This window comes from Canis aureus, chromosome 7 (genome assembly GCF_053574225.1).
Source record: "Canis aureus isolate CA01 chromosome 7, VMU_Caureus_v.1.0, whole genome shotgun sequence".
NCBI lineage: Eukaryota > Metazoa > Chordata > Mammalia > Carnivora > Canidae > Canis > Canis aureus.
In genome coordinates this window covers 36,607,014-36,619,278 of record NC_135617.1, presented here as the reverse complement: position 1 = coordinate 36,619,278, position 12,265 = coordinate 36,607,014, and the positions used below count along the sequence as shown (strand labels likewise).

General features: G+C 36.5%; 1 protein-coding gene and 1 long non-coding RNA gene across 28 annotated transcripts in view; one reads left to right on the top strand and one right to left on the bottom strand.

The window, feature by feature from the left end:
- LOC144317254 (uncharacterized) overlaps positions 1-12,265 on the top strand; it is a 228,375-nt gene that overhangs the window by 77,344 nt on the left and 138,766 nt on the right. The window lies entirely within an intron of this gene.
- The window catches only part of LOC144317255 (uncharacterized), an 86,857-nt gene that overhangs the window by 15,584 nt on the left and 59,008 nt on the right, over positions 1-12,265 (bottom strand). For 8 of the 13 annotated variants that reach the window (XR_013383200.1, XR_013383196.1, XR_013383203.1 and 5 more), the window contains one exon: positions 2,853-2,946. This is a non-coding gene — a long non-coding RNA (uncharacterized LOC144317255). Of the gene's footprint in view, positions 1-2,852; positions 2,947-7,122; positions 7,299-9,635; positions 9,784-12,265 lie in introns of all 13 variants that reach the window. The other 5 variants (XR_013383206.1, XR_013383197.1, XR_013383204.1 and 2 more) reach the window with 2 other exon arrangements.

Genomic DNA, 12,265 nt, shown 5'->3' with positions numbered 1-12,265 from the left:
ATAGGACACAAAGAAGAAAATTGGGCTCTGGCCGATAGGGTATTAAATCATCAGGTTATAGGGGGTACCATTGGTTTATTCATCCAACAGCTATTTATTGAACATCTACTCTGCATCATGTGTCACACTAGATGTTTACAGAGTAATGAACAATACAGATGGGGTTTCCTTGGTAGCACATAGGTTCTATCAGGAATACTTGTATTCTACAAATAATCAACCATTAGTGATACATGCTTAGAAGACATGTGCATTGCTATGAAAATGTGTAGTCGTGATGCTTGAATGGGGTGTGAGCAGAAAGGCTTCCTCAAATAATATTTACTCTGGTTCCTGAAAGACAGTAATACTTAGGTGAAGAGGTGGTCTGCGCGGGCAGAGGGATTACCATGTGCAAAGGTACTGAGGTGGGCAGGAACTTTGCTTTTGTAACAGACTGAGAGAAGTCAGTGTGGCCACAGAGTGATGGCAGAAAATAGCGTGAAGCAAAGCTGAAGAGATGGACAGGAAGGGGATTATGCAGAACCACCCAAGCAATTTAAGGCCATGTGTTGTCATAAGGCCACATTGTGTTAATGAATTTTCTTGGGCTTGCAAGCCACAGGCAACATTCTCACTGGCTGAAAAGGAGAAAAGGGAGTTATTGGAAGTGTGACCCTGGGTTGGCTTATAGATGGAAGGAAAGCTGAACAGCCCAGCATTGTTCAGGGTGGAGACTGAGCAGCTCCAGAGAGCTTATTAGCAGCAGGATGTTGTATGGCTAGTATTGCCCTTAAACTTGAGTAAAAGCTACCCATGTTATAGGGCATATCCCTTGGAAGGTCCTCCTTTGCCCTTTTTCCAGTGATTCCTTGGATCCAGGGAACAAGGCATTCTCAGGACAAAGGGTAAATGATCACCTAGAGTTCATGTTCACCCATCTAGACCATAACCTGAGTATCTGGGATTTGGGACTTTCCTGCCCTAAAGGTCCATAAGCCTGCTTTTGGGATATATGTAGAACTTTTTCCTCCAAGTGTAGAACCCTCTAGCAGAAGGAAAATCCTAGAAATCGCCAGTTTAGGGGCTGATGGTTGGAGATAGGACATGCAGGCTGAGGTGAAGTCTCATTGTCTAATGCACTGTTTGGTGCATGGTAGGTACTCAGTACATTTTTGATCAATGCAAAAACAAGGACTAAGAAAAAATATACTGAAATGCATATAATGTCCTTGCAGGCTCAGATGGGGCAGCAGACAGAAATAGAAAGAGGGCGTTTGCCTCAGAACTTTCAGGAATGTGAAAATTCTAAATTTGATCTAGCCTTCCAGATCACTATAAAGGGTGAAGGACAGAATACATTTTACTTAATGGGTTTTTAGCTTTGATTTATAACTTTTGAATATTTAGACATGTAGTATGTGGGCCTCCATTTGTACTTCTTACCCTGGGTCCAACCAGGATATTTTAGGGATAGGTTTGGTTGTGGGCCTTTTCTAGAGCCCTTATATTGGGATAGACTCAGGAACTAATTATGGTCTGTATGCCTCTTTACTAAGGTTTCAGGTTCCCAGAAAAGAAATCAGCTGAGGGCAGGGCAACATGGAATAGACATGAAGATTAGGAGAAAACTGGGGGCTGAACAGCTATTGCTATGGCTGTGTGTTTTATGCGTTTGTTTATTTAAGAGAGAGAGAGAGCAAGCGTGAGTGGGGGGAAGGGCAAAGGAGGAGGGAGAAGCAGGCTCCCACTGAGCAGGGAGCCCAACGTGGGGCTCAACCCAGGACACTGGGATCATGACGTGAGCCGAAGGCAGATGCTTAACTGAGCCACATAGGCACCCCTGTTTTATGAGTTTTAAATTTTATTCTAAGACCAGTAGAAACCACTGAAAAAGTTTTAAGCAGGAGAATGGCATGGTTGGATCTGATTTGAGAAGGTATTTCACTGGCTTCTGAGTGGGGAATGATCTGGAAGGGACCAACGGTGGATGTTTGAGACCACTAGGAAGTTGAGCCAGTGGGAGGTAATGTTGGTTTGGACAAAAGACTTGGATGGTGATTTGGACATGAAAAGAAGTAGACAGAGAGATGTTCAGAAGGAGAATCAATACTGAACTTATGAATCATTATTGTAGTGAAGAAGATAGCAAATGTTAAGGATTAACTCTAAATTTCTGGCTTTGGAAAGATTGACCCAGTGATAAGGACAGCTGCGTTTTATTTTGGATTTACTCCAGCTAGAATTTTGTTTTCACCATTTCAGCCAAACTGCCCTTATAAGGGTCGCTAGTGATTTCCATATGGTCAGATCCAATGATTAATTCTCATCCCTTGTTCTACCCTCCTGTTCTAAGAGTTGGACAGAGCTGGTCATTCTCCTCTTGAAACACTTTTCTTGGCTATAGTGGAGCCCTTCATCTCCAGGTTTTTTTTTTTTTTTTTTCATTTTACCAAGTGCTCTTTCTCAGCCTCATTTGTTGGATTGTCCTTATCTTTGCAATCTTAAAAGGTTAGAAGGCCTCCAAGGGTTGAGTTCTGGGATCATTTCTTTCTTTATTCCCTAGGTGAGTTCATCTAGTCCTTAGCTTTACAATCTCTTTGCTGACTATTCCTCTTGACCTCTCCCTTGGACCCCATACCTGTAGCTCTCTCTTCTGCTACTTCCACAGTCATGCCACCTCCTCCATGTATGACAACTCCAATTTTCCAGTTGCTCAGGCCAAAAACCTTGAAATCACTCTTGATTCCTTTCATATCCCACATCCAATTTATCAGCAGATCTTGATAACATACTCTTTGAAACATATTCAGAATCCAACTACTTACGACTCTCTATGCAGTTACACCACTGTGAGCAACACCACCTCTCACCTGGATTATTATAGCAGCCTTTGAACTAGAATCTTGCTCTATCCTTGATCCAGTGTAGTCTGCTCCTTATACATATACCTCCATACATGGGGTCCTTCCAAAAAAGAAAAAAGTGAGGTAGTCATCCTCCTGACTTAAAACCTGCCATGGCTTTCCATTCATGCTCTATAAAAGTCAAAATTCTTACTAAGGCCTATTTGGCTTTATATTATTTGGCTTTCTGCTACCTCTTCCCTTATCTCTTACCATCTTTATATCTCTTTGTTAGAGTTGCATGGGCCTTACAGATGTTCCTCAAACACCCAGACATGCTTCCATTTCAGAATATTTGCAATTCCCACTTTGTCTGCCATATTCCCTCAGATATCTAGATGGCTTTCTCTTTCATGTTTTCAGATCTTTGCTAAAATGCTATTTTATAAGGGAAGCCTTATCTGACCACCGTCTCTCAAATCCCATAGCCATCTTTTCCACCTCATATCACTATCTATCCTCTTACTCTGGTTTATTTTTCGGTACAGGACTTGACACCATCAGGACTATTTGTTTATGACCTGTTTCCCTTTCTTGGAATGTGAGCTTCAAGTTCATTGGGATTTGGTCTCTGTATATTACCCCAGAGCCTTGACTAGTGCTTAGCATAGATGATAGGCTCAGTAAGTTAATGTTGGACAAATGAAAGAAGCTCAGAAAGATACATATCTGACTACAGATGCTTTGAAGAATAAGTATGGATTTTCTTCAGGGGTTGGTGACAGGGATGAAGGAGGATTTTTTGAAATTTCTTTTATCATTTCTCAAGGTCACCCCATTTCTTTTTCCTTTCTAAAATTTTTATCTAGCCCCTTCCCCATAGGAGTTTTACAAATCCTCCTTTGTTTCTCTGATTCTCTTTCATCTATTGCTTATGAAAAGAATTTTAGCTGTAATCTACTGGATCTCTAAGTTTGGACTCTAGAACCTGCAACATTAATATTCCTGGGAACTTGTAAAAATGCCAATTATAAAGCCCAACCCCAGACCAACTGAATAAGAAACTCTGGGGTGGGGCCCAGCAACCTATGGTTTTTCTAGTAGCACCACTCTCCTTTCTATCCATACACCTGTCTGCCCCCTAACAGTCCAGTGGTTCATTGAGAAAGTTTAGAACACTTTCCTTAGAAGGTGTGTGTGTGTGTTGTAAAAGATTGCGAAAAATAAAAATTATTTTTATAACATTACATATCTTTGCATGTCACAGGTTAAGCACATGCAACATTTGGAAACTTTGACAAAGAGCTGCCTTTTCTGTTTCTAAAACTCCTTGTAAGCTCTAGGTGGAGGGGAAGTCCTGGATGCTGGTGCTTGCAGTGGACCTGTTGCTTCAGGCACTGTTGCTCTCTTGGTGCCTCTGGGGAGCATGTGGCACTCTTGCCACCTGGGACTGCTTCCTTCAGGCTTCAGGTTGATTTGCTATTAGCATTATGTTTTCAGTCTCAGATTCTTTTGAGAGTCATAAAAGTGTGTTTTCCCATAAAATTGATATATGTGCCTTCATGGTCCAACTAACCTCTGGGTTAATCGATCAGTTGTCAAGAAAGTGTGTTCTAACAATTTTAGTTAAAGAAGTTTGCTATACAAAACTCTTATTTTATAAAAATGGTACTCAGAGAAAATGAGAAGGAGCCCAATACCAGACTCAAGCCCGGATCTCAATCCCTGATCCCAGGGATCTGGGCACGACCTGAGCAAGCCAAAGGCAGCTGCCCAACCGCTGAGCCACCCAGGTGTCCCTCATTTGATATATAAACTGAAAGAAAAGATTCTTTCATTTTCCATAGGGAGCAAGAGGCCATTTGATCTTGTCACAACTGCAGACCCTGAAACAATTTGGAAATTTTTATTGTTGACATTTTGGTTAATATCCTTCCTCCCCCCACCCCCCCCAATGCATGTGAATATATCAGGAGAATTATCTACTGCATGCTTTTATTTAAACAAATACTGGCCTATCTCATGCATAGTTTATTAAATTCATCTATTATTGAATATCTAGGCCTTTTCCAATTTTCAGTTACGATGAACAAAATTGTTTATATGCCCTTGGTATGTATGTGATTAATGATATAAGGAGGTGAAATTGCTAAGTCAAAGTTTACATATGCATTTAAAGTTTTGTTTTGTTTTTTTTTGCATTTAAATTTTTGATAAATTGGGACACCTGGGTGGCTTAGCAGTTAAGCATCTGCCTTTGGCTCAGGGCATGATCCTGGAGTCCGAGGATTGAGTCCCACGTCAGGCTCATGGAGCCTGCTCTCCCTCTGCCTATGTCTCTGCCTCTCTCTCTGTGTCTCTCATAAATAAATAAATAAAATCTTAAATTTTTTTAAAAAAATAAATTGGTGCATTTACTTTCAGAATGAAAACTCTGCCAGTTGGAGAACTAAAATATGATTGGTTATTATTTAAAGTTTGCATTTATTTGATTAATGATGGTGTTGAACATCTTGTTATCTATTTATCAGCCACTGAAAATTTTTATACATGTTTATACTTCCTGTCTTTTTTTATTGGAATATTTATCTTAATTATATTGATCATATATATGTATATGATACATGTGATTAAGTTATATGTGGTAAAGCATATTAACCATATATGGTAAAGCATATTAAATATAGTAGTAAAGCATATTAACTGTTCATCACGTATGTTGCACAACTTTTTTCCCCAAATGCCATTTTCCTTTGTGTTTATTTATTTATTATTAATTTTTAAAAAAGATTTTATTTATTTATTCATGAGAGACACAGAGAGAGAGAGAGAGAGAGAGGCAGAGACATAGGCAGAGGGAGAAGCAGGCTCCATGCAGGGAGCCTGATATGGGACTCAATCCTAGAACTCTAGGATCATGCCCTGAGCTGAAGGCAGATGCTTAACCACTGAATCACCCAGGCATCTCTCCTTTGTATTTGTTTAAAGGTATCTTAAAAGATTTTCTTGCCATGAAAATTTTCGTGTTTTTCAAATCTGACAATCCTTCATTGTGAACTCTGCCTTTGCTCTCATGCTTAGGAAGAAGTTTTTTCCATCTTATTTAATTCTCTTTTTATTGCCAGAGACAATTATTTCATTTTCTTTTTATTGCCAAATTCAGGGGAAGATAGAAAATTCTCCCCTTGAAGTTTCTAAGGGAAACTGTATCGTGTGCAAATAATTTTTTCTCTTGGCAAATTAAAAAAATTCTTTTAATTTTTATTGGTTTAATTATTTAGTTACTACATATAGAAAAGTTTAAAATAATAGTGGGTATCCCAGGTATGCTTGTTTTATTTCTGCTTACAGGAGCTGGATAATGCAAAATATTTTAGAAGCAATCTTTGCATATCATCATTTTGTATTATTTCCTTCTATAAAACTTTCATATTATTAATTTATGTTCAACTCATAGGTTATTAATGCCTGTTTATTCTTAGTTGCTTCCTCTTTTCCTTTCTCATATTTATATGTTCACTTTTTTTCCTCATGCAAAACTGTACATAGTATTCAGTATTCTCTAATAGTAATATTTTCCTCTTCAGGATAAGTCTTTGATTATTTTCTCTCTCTGATATGATAATAAGTCATCTAATTTGGAATATTTTATAAATATAAAAACAAATCTTTGATTTTTAAATGCCAAATTATCAATACAAATAATAAATCAAATGGAAACAAACTTCCTATGGTAGTTAGTATCCATAGATTTTCCTGGACAGCTTTTGCTTTTATGTAAAGAGATGTGTCAGGATGCTTTGCTATGTTTTTTTCTGCCTGAAATATACCCCCGACTTGCCTACTGACTTTTTTCTTCCCAACTCCCTAGTTCAGTAGCACCATGTTTGCCTTTTCTTTAGACTCTGACTTTTGCAACTTTAGAAATGTGACTACCAATTTGTGCTTGCCTGGATTGCAAATTTTAAAGGTTAAAGTATACACGTAAAACTCCAGGAGGATCATGTCTATTTTTAATATAACCTGAATATGTTCTTAATCAGAAATTATTTTTTGTAGTTCATTTTGTTTGACATGGTCTCTGATGTTATTGCTGATATTTATATTCCATGGGCTCATTAATGAAAGTCAGACATATTTGAAATAGTATCTGGAAGAAATTGATGAACAAATCAGGAAGATTTGGAGCTGCTAATGGAATCTCTTCGTCTATGTTTCTTTCTCCACATTTAGATTTAGTTATAGTATTAGTTGTGCTAAGATTTCTCGATGAACTTTCAAACATCCCTTGTTTTACCTTTTGCAATTCATTTTTCCTCTATTTTGTATTTTTCCTTCACTTTTGGTATTTTCTTTCTTGCTAGTATATTGGAGTTTTGCAATTTGCATGACATTATTTTCTGTAAATATTCATTCCATATGCCTCTTTTCAGTACAGTCTGAAGACTGTACTTCAGAGCTCCAGTCTTACCTCTGAAAACAATAATGAAAGTGATGCTTTTCAAAATGTAGCTTGCCAAATATGGCTGAATCTTTTTAGCTGTGTGTGGGTTAGCAGAGCCTACACTGATGTGTAGTTGAAACTTAAATACATTTGTTCCCCTAAATAGGTCAACTAAAAAAAAAAAAAAAAAGCAAAACCCCAAACACAAGTCTTTCTTTCTCCCTTTTGATGTTTCTACTGTTACCAGGACAGGTTTAGAAAGGGCCATACATTTCCTGTCCAGGCTGGAGTGTAGGAGTGAAACTCTGAGGTTTCATTAACTTATTCCAACAAGCCTTTTTGTGCAGCTTTCTCAAGTGCTAGTGTCTTTTGAGAGTTGGGTCCAGGGAACACCGAACTCTGCACCTGAAATCTCCTGCCCTGTCCACTTGGCTTGGCTTTATTGGTCCCGAGGCCACCATCATTTGTTTAGACTATATAGGCCATGAATGCACCATGGAGTCTTAGAGAATACCAAATTCAAACTATGAATATAATTCCTATGTGTTAATTCTGTAGAAGTATTTGCATTATAGTTCAGGTTCCAGGACTTTAATAATTACATAGTTTTTGGTTTAGTTTGTTGGAAAAAAGTTTTGATACTTATTATTTATAGCAAACAAATTGGAAAATTTCCATTATAATTTTCCATTTATATTCATGTATTAGTAAAGACACAAAAATTTTCACTCTGGGCTCATCTGTTTTCTACTATAGTTACTATTTGATCAGGGAAATTCAGAAGAATGAACCATTATATAAACATCAAGAAAAGAAGTTGGAATATGTTCTCTCTTATTGGTTGTCTGAAATAAAGGAAATACAGAGGGGCAACCTCTAAAAGTCATTAACAAAATAATTTTTCTTGAAGTCTAGTTTCATTTTTCCATCATCAAATGAGGTGTGGAACACCTCGTTTACAAATGATTTACTTTCTTAAAGCATTTAGTATATAATTAACATCTAATTACTTTTGTCTTTTAAAGGGGAAATTTTACTTTTGCATTTCTCTTCTAGTATACAGAGAGTTCTGTGTTCAAAATGATAAATGATAACTCCAAGGTTCATTTTTTCCTTCCTTCCTTCCTTCCTTCCTTCCTTCCTTCCTTCCTTCCTTCCTTCCTTCCTTCCTTCCTTCCTTCTGTCCATCTTTCTTCCCCCCCCTCTATTCTTCAGTTTCCTTCATCCTCGTCATCTTTTTTTTTTTTTTTTTTTTTAACCTTTCTACTTTATTTCTCTGCAGTCACCATTCTTCAGTCTACTGTCTTCAACCTATAGTCATCCCAAGTAGGATCTGGTATGGAATCTTTCTGCTACCTTTTATTGAAATCTATTTCTTCCCTTCTCTTTCTTTTCTTTAACCCTGGTACATGGCAATTACTAAACCTAGAAATTCTTCATAAAACAAATATTGCTAATCATTGATATTGGTTAACTGGACAAAAGATTAACACTCCATTATTTAAAGAACTTTGAAATACATCTTTGCTTTAAAAATATGTCCTTTACTATGAACTTTTGTATGAGTGGCTTTTATTTAGGGATGTAATAAAATGAAGGGTGTTCTCAGTAGTAGTGTTTAAGAAGATATTGTTGAGCATTAATGCCTACCCATTATCTAATTTGTTACCTAGCAAGAGTGTGAGGCAACTGGTTAATTCTGAAGAGAGAAAGAAGTTCAGACATGATTGCGTGCAGCCTCAGAACAAATGTGATGAAGGCAAAACTAGAAGGATTACAGGGCAAAATAAGGACACTGGGAGGCTGGGAAAGTGGGATCAAAATTTTTATGTGAGGGGATTCCTCAAAATAAAGCATATCAAAATAAAACCAAGTAATGGAAGACATGTGCTATCTTTCAAATTTTGCCAGGGCAGACTCAGCCTGACTCACACTCAAACTTCTGACTTATAAAACATGCCCTTTGACCAGTGACCACTCACTTAAGACATAAAACAGCTGGATCTTGTTTTGGAAGTTTGGTGACCTGGGAATTTTAAATGATAAATGCTAAACAAAGCTTACCATAAAATAAATAAGATGCATCTTAATTTAGCCTGCAAATATTTAAGTCAATGGACTCTAATAAGCTCTCTGCCTAAGCTTGATAAGTTCTTGGGAAATTGATACAAGTTCAACAGAGAAACATGGTTGGGTCATTCAAGACTCTAGCTTATTGGTCTTCATGATTATAAAACTTTGTAAAAGATTAATTCTTTTTTAGGGTGACAAAATTAAAAGATTTACATGACAGTGATTTTTCAGTATTTGCATATAAATATGGAAAATTGCTATAAGAGGAAATGGAGATAAAAAACTTAACATACAGTATATAATTTATTCTTTCTAGGTAAATATGCAGATGCAAGGTTTCTAATGTGCACCATTCTGGCATCTTGTCTCATATGTGCAACATAAAACTCCGTATGAAAAAGATCCAGCAAAGTATTGGTTGTAATTCATGGTGCCTTTTTCCTACAATGAAAGAAGACAAAAATTCTTTGAAGTATGTGGTGGTTAGGCTTCCCGTATTTGCTTGAAACATTGTTGTCTCATTCTCCTTTCCCCTTCTATCTAATCAGTTAATTTCTGGCAGTTCTCTGTGCTTTGTCACACACATTCCTTTCTTTCCTTCTCCATTGCTGTTCCCTGTTTAGGCCAATTACTCCTTCATTTGCATCTCCTTTGGGAATTGTTGCAAGTGGATCTCCCCATCCAGGCTCTCCTGGTGTTGTGCATCTTAGTTAAAACATAATATTTTCATTCCCTTCAGCCATTCTGGTGTGAAATGGTATCTCATTGTGATTTTAACTTGTGTTTCTTGAATGATTAGTGAGATTGAACACCTTTTTGTGGTTAGTGGACATTTGCATATCCTGTTTGTGAAATGCCTGTGAAATCTCTTGCCCATTTTTCTATTAGGTTATCTGTCTTATTCTTATTAATTTTCAAGAACTTTTTGTGTATTATAGATACAAGCCCTTTGTTGATTGTATGTGTGGTGTGGGATTTCTACCTGTCTGTGGTATGTTTTCACTTTCTTTGTGATGTTTTTTGATAAAGAAAATTTACTAATTAAAAAAAAAAAGAAAATTTACTAATTTTAATATTGCCCAATTAGTCAGTCTTTTCCTTCACTATATCTTATGTCCTATTTTATGACACAAAAGTCATAAAAATAATATCCTATGTTATCTCTTTGACACTTTATTGTGATTTTTTACATTTAAGTGCATAATCTTTCTGGAATTGATTATTGTGTGTGGTGTGACTTAGGAGTTGGTTACACTTTTTTTCCACTATATCAGCTTGCTAGAAATATCAAGCACTATACCATTCATAAAAAAAGATTATGACTATATCAGATAGCCACTATTCATGAAAAAGGCTTTGTGTACTGTGCTACAGAGCCAACTTGGTCATTCATCAAGTTTCCATATATGTGTGCATCTACTTTGTGACTCTGTTCTGTTCCATTGGTCTACTTGTCAAAACTTTGCCCAAACCATGTGTTCTTGCTGATTTTCTTAAAAAGAAAAAATATATACTTTTCTGGATTTATATCAAAACACAAGGGTAGTGAAGTATATAACATTTTATATATATATATATATATATATATATATATATATATCCCATTTATTGAGGCATAATTCACATACAGTAAAACTCACTCTTCTTAGGTGTACAGTTCTGAGACTTTTGACAAATGCATACAGCCATATATCCATCAACAAATCAAGCTATAGAACATTTCCAACACCCTCAAAGTTCCTTTAGTCCCTTATAGCCAATCATTTTCCCTCCTCTCAGCCCTTGGCAAGCTTTGGTCTGTTTTCTGTTCCTATAGTTTTCATTCTTTCAGCAGTAGCTTTTGAAGAGAAGCAGATATTTTTAATTGGACTAAGCATGATTTATCAACTTTTCTTTATGGATCTTCCTTTTAGTGTTATATCTAAGGATTCTGTCTGATGTCATAAAATTTTTATCCTGCTCTGTAATTTTAGGTTTTACATTTAAGTCTATGATTGATCTATTTGAGTTAATTTTTGTACAAGATGTGAAATGTGAGTCAAAGTTTGTTTTTTGTTTTTGTTTTTGTGTGTGTGAATATTCAATATCCAATTATATATGGACTTTCCAAGTTACCATCTGTGGAAAAACTTTCCTTTCTTCATTGAATTGCCTTTGGGCCTTTATAAAAAATCAACAGGCCATATCTAGGTTTTTTCTGTATTTGTGCTTCCACATGCCTTTTAAAATCAACTTGTCAGTTTGTATAAAAATATCCTGCTGTGATTTGATTAGAATTCCATTGACCATAAAGCTGAGGGTCCACTTCTGGATTCTCTATTCTGTTCCATTGATCTACGTGTCTGTTTTTGTGCCAGTACCACACTGTTTTGATGACCACAGCTTTGTAGTACAACCTGAAATCTGGCATTGTGATGCCCCCAGCTATGGTTTTCTTTTGGTCAACTAATATTTGATAAAGGAGGAAAGACTATCCACTGGAAAAAAGACAGTCTCTTCAATAAATGGTGCTGGGAAAATTGGACATCCACATGTAGAAGAATGAAACTAGACCACTCTCTTTCACCATACACAAAGATAAACTCAAAATGGATGAAAGATCTAAATGTGAGACAAGATTCCATCAAAATCCTAGAGGAGAACACAGGCAACACCCTTTTTGAACTTGGCCACAGTAACTTCTTGCAAGATACAACTACGAAGGCAAAAGAAACAAAAGCAAAAATGAACTATTGGGACTTCATCAAGATAAGAAGCTTTTGCACAGCAAAGGATACAGTCAACAAAACTAAAAGACAACCTACAGAATGGGAGAAGATATTTGCAAGTGACCTATCAGATAAAGGGCTAGTTTCCAAGATCTATAAAGAACTTCTTAAACTCAACAGCAAAGAAACAAACAATCCAATCATGAAATGGGCAA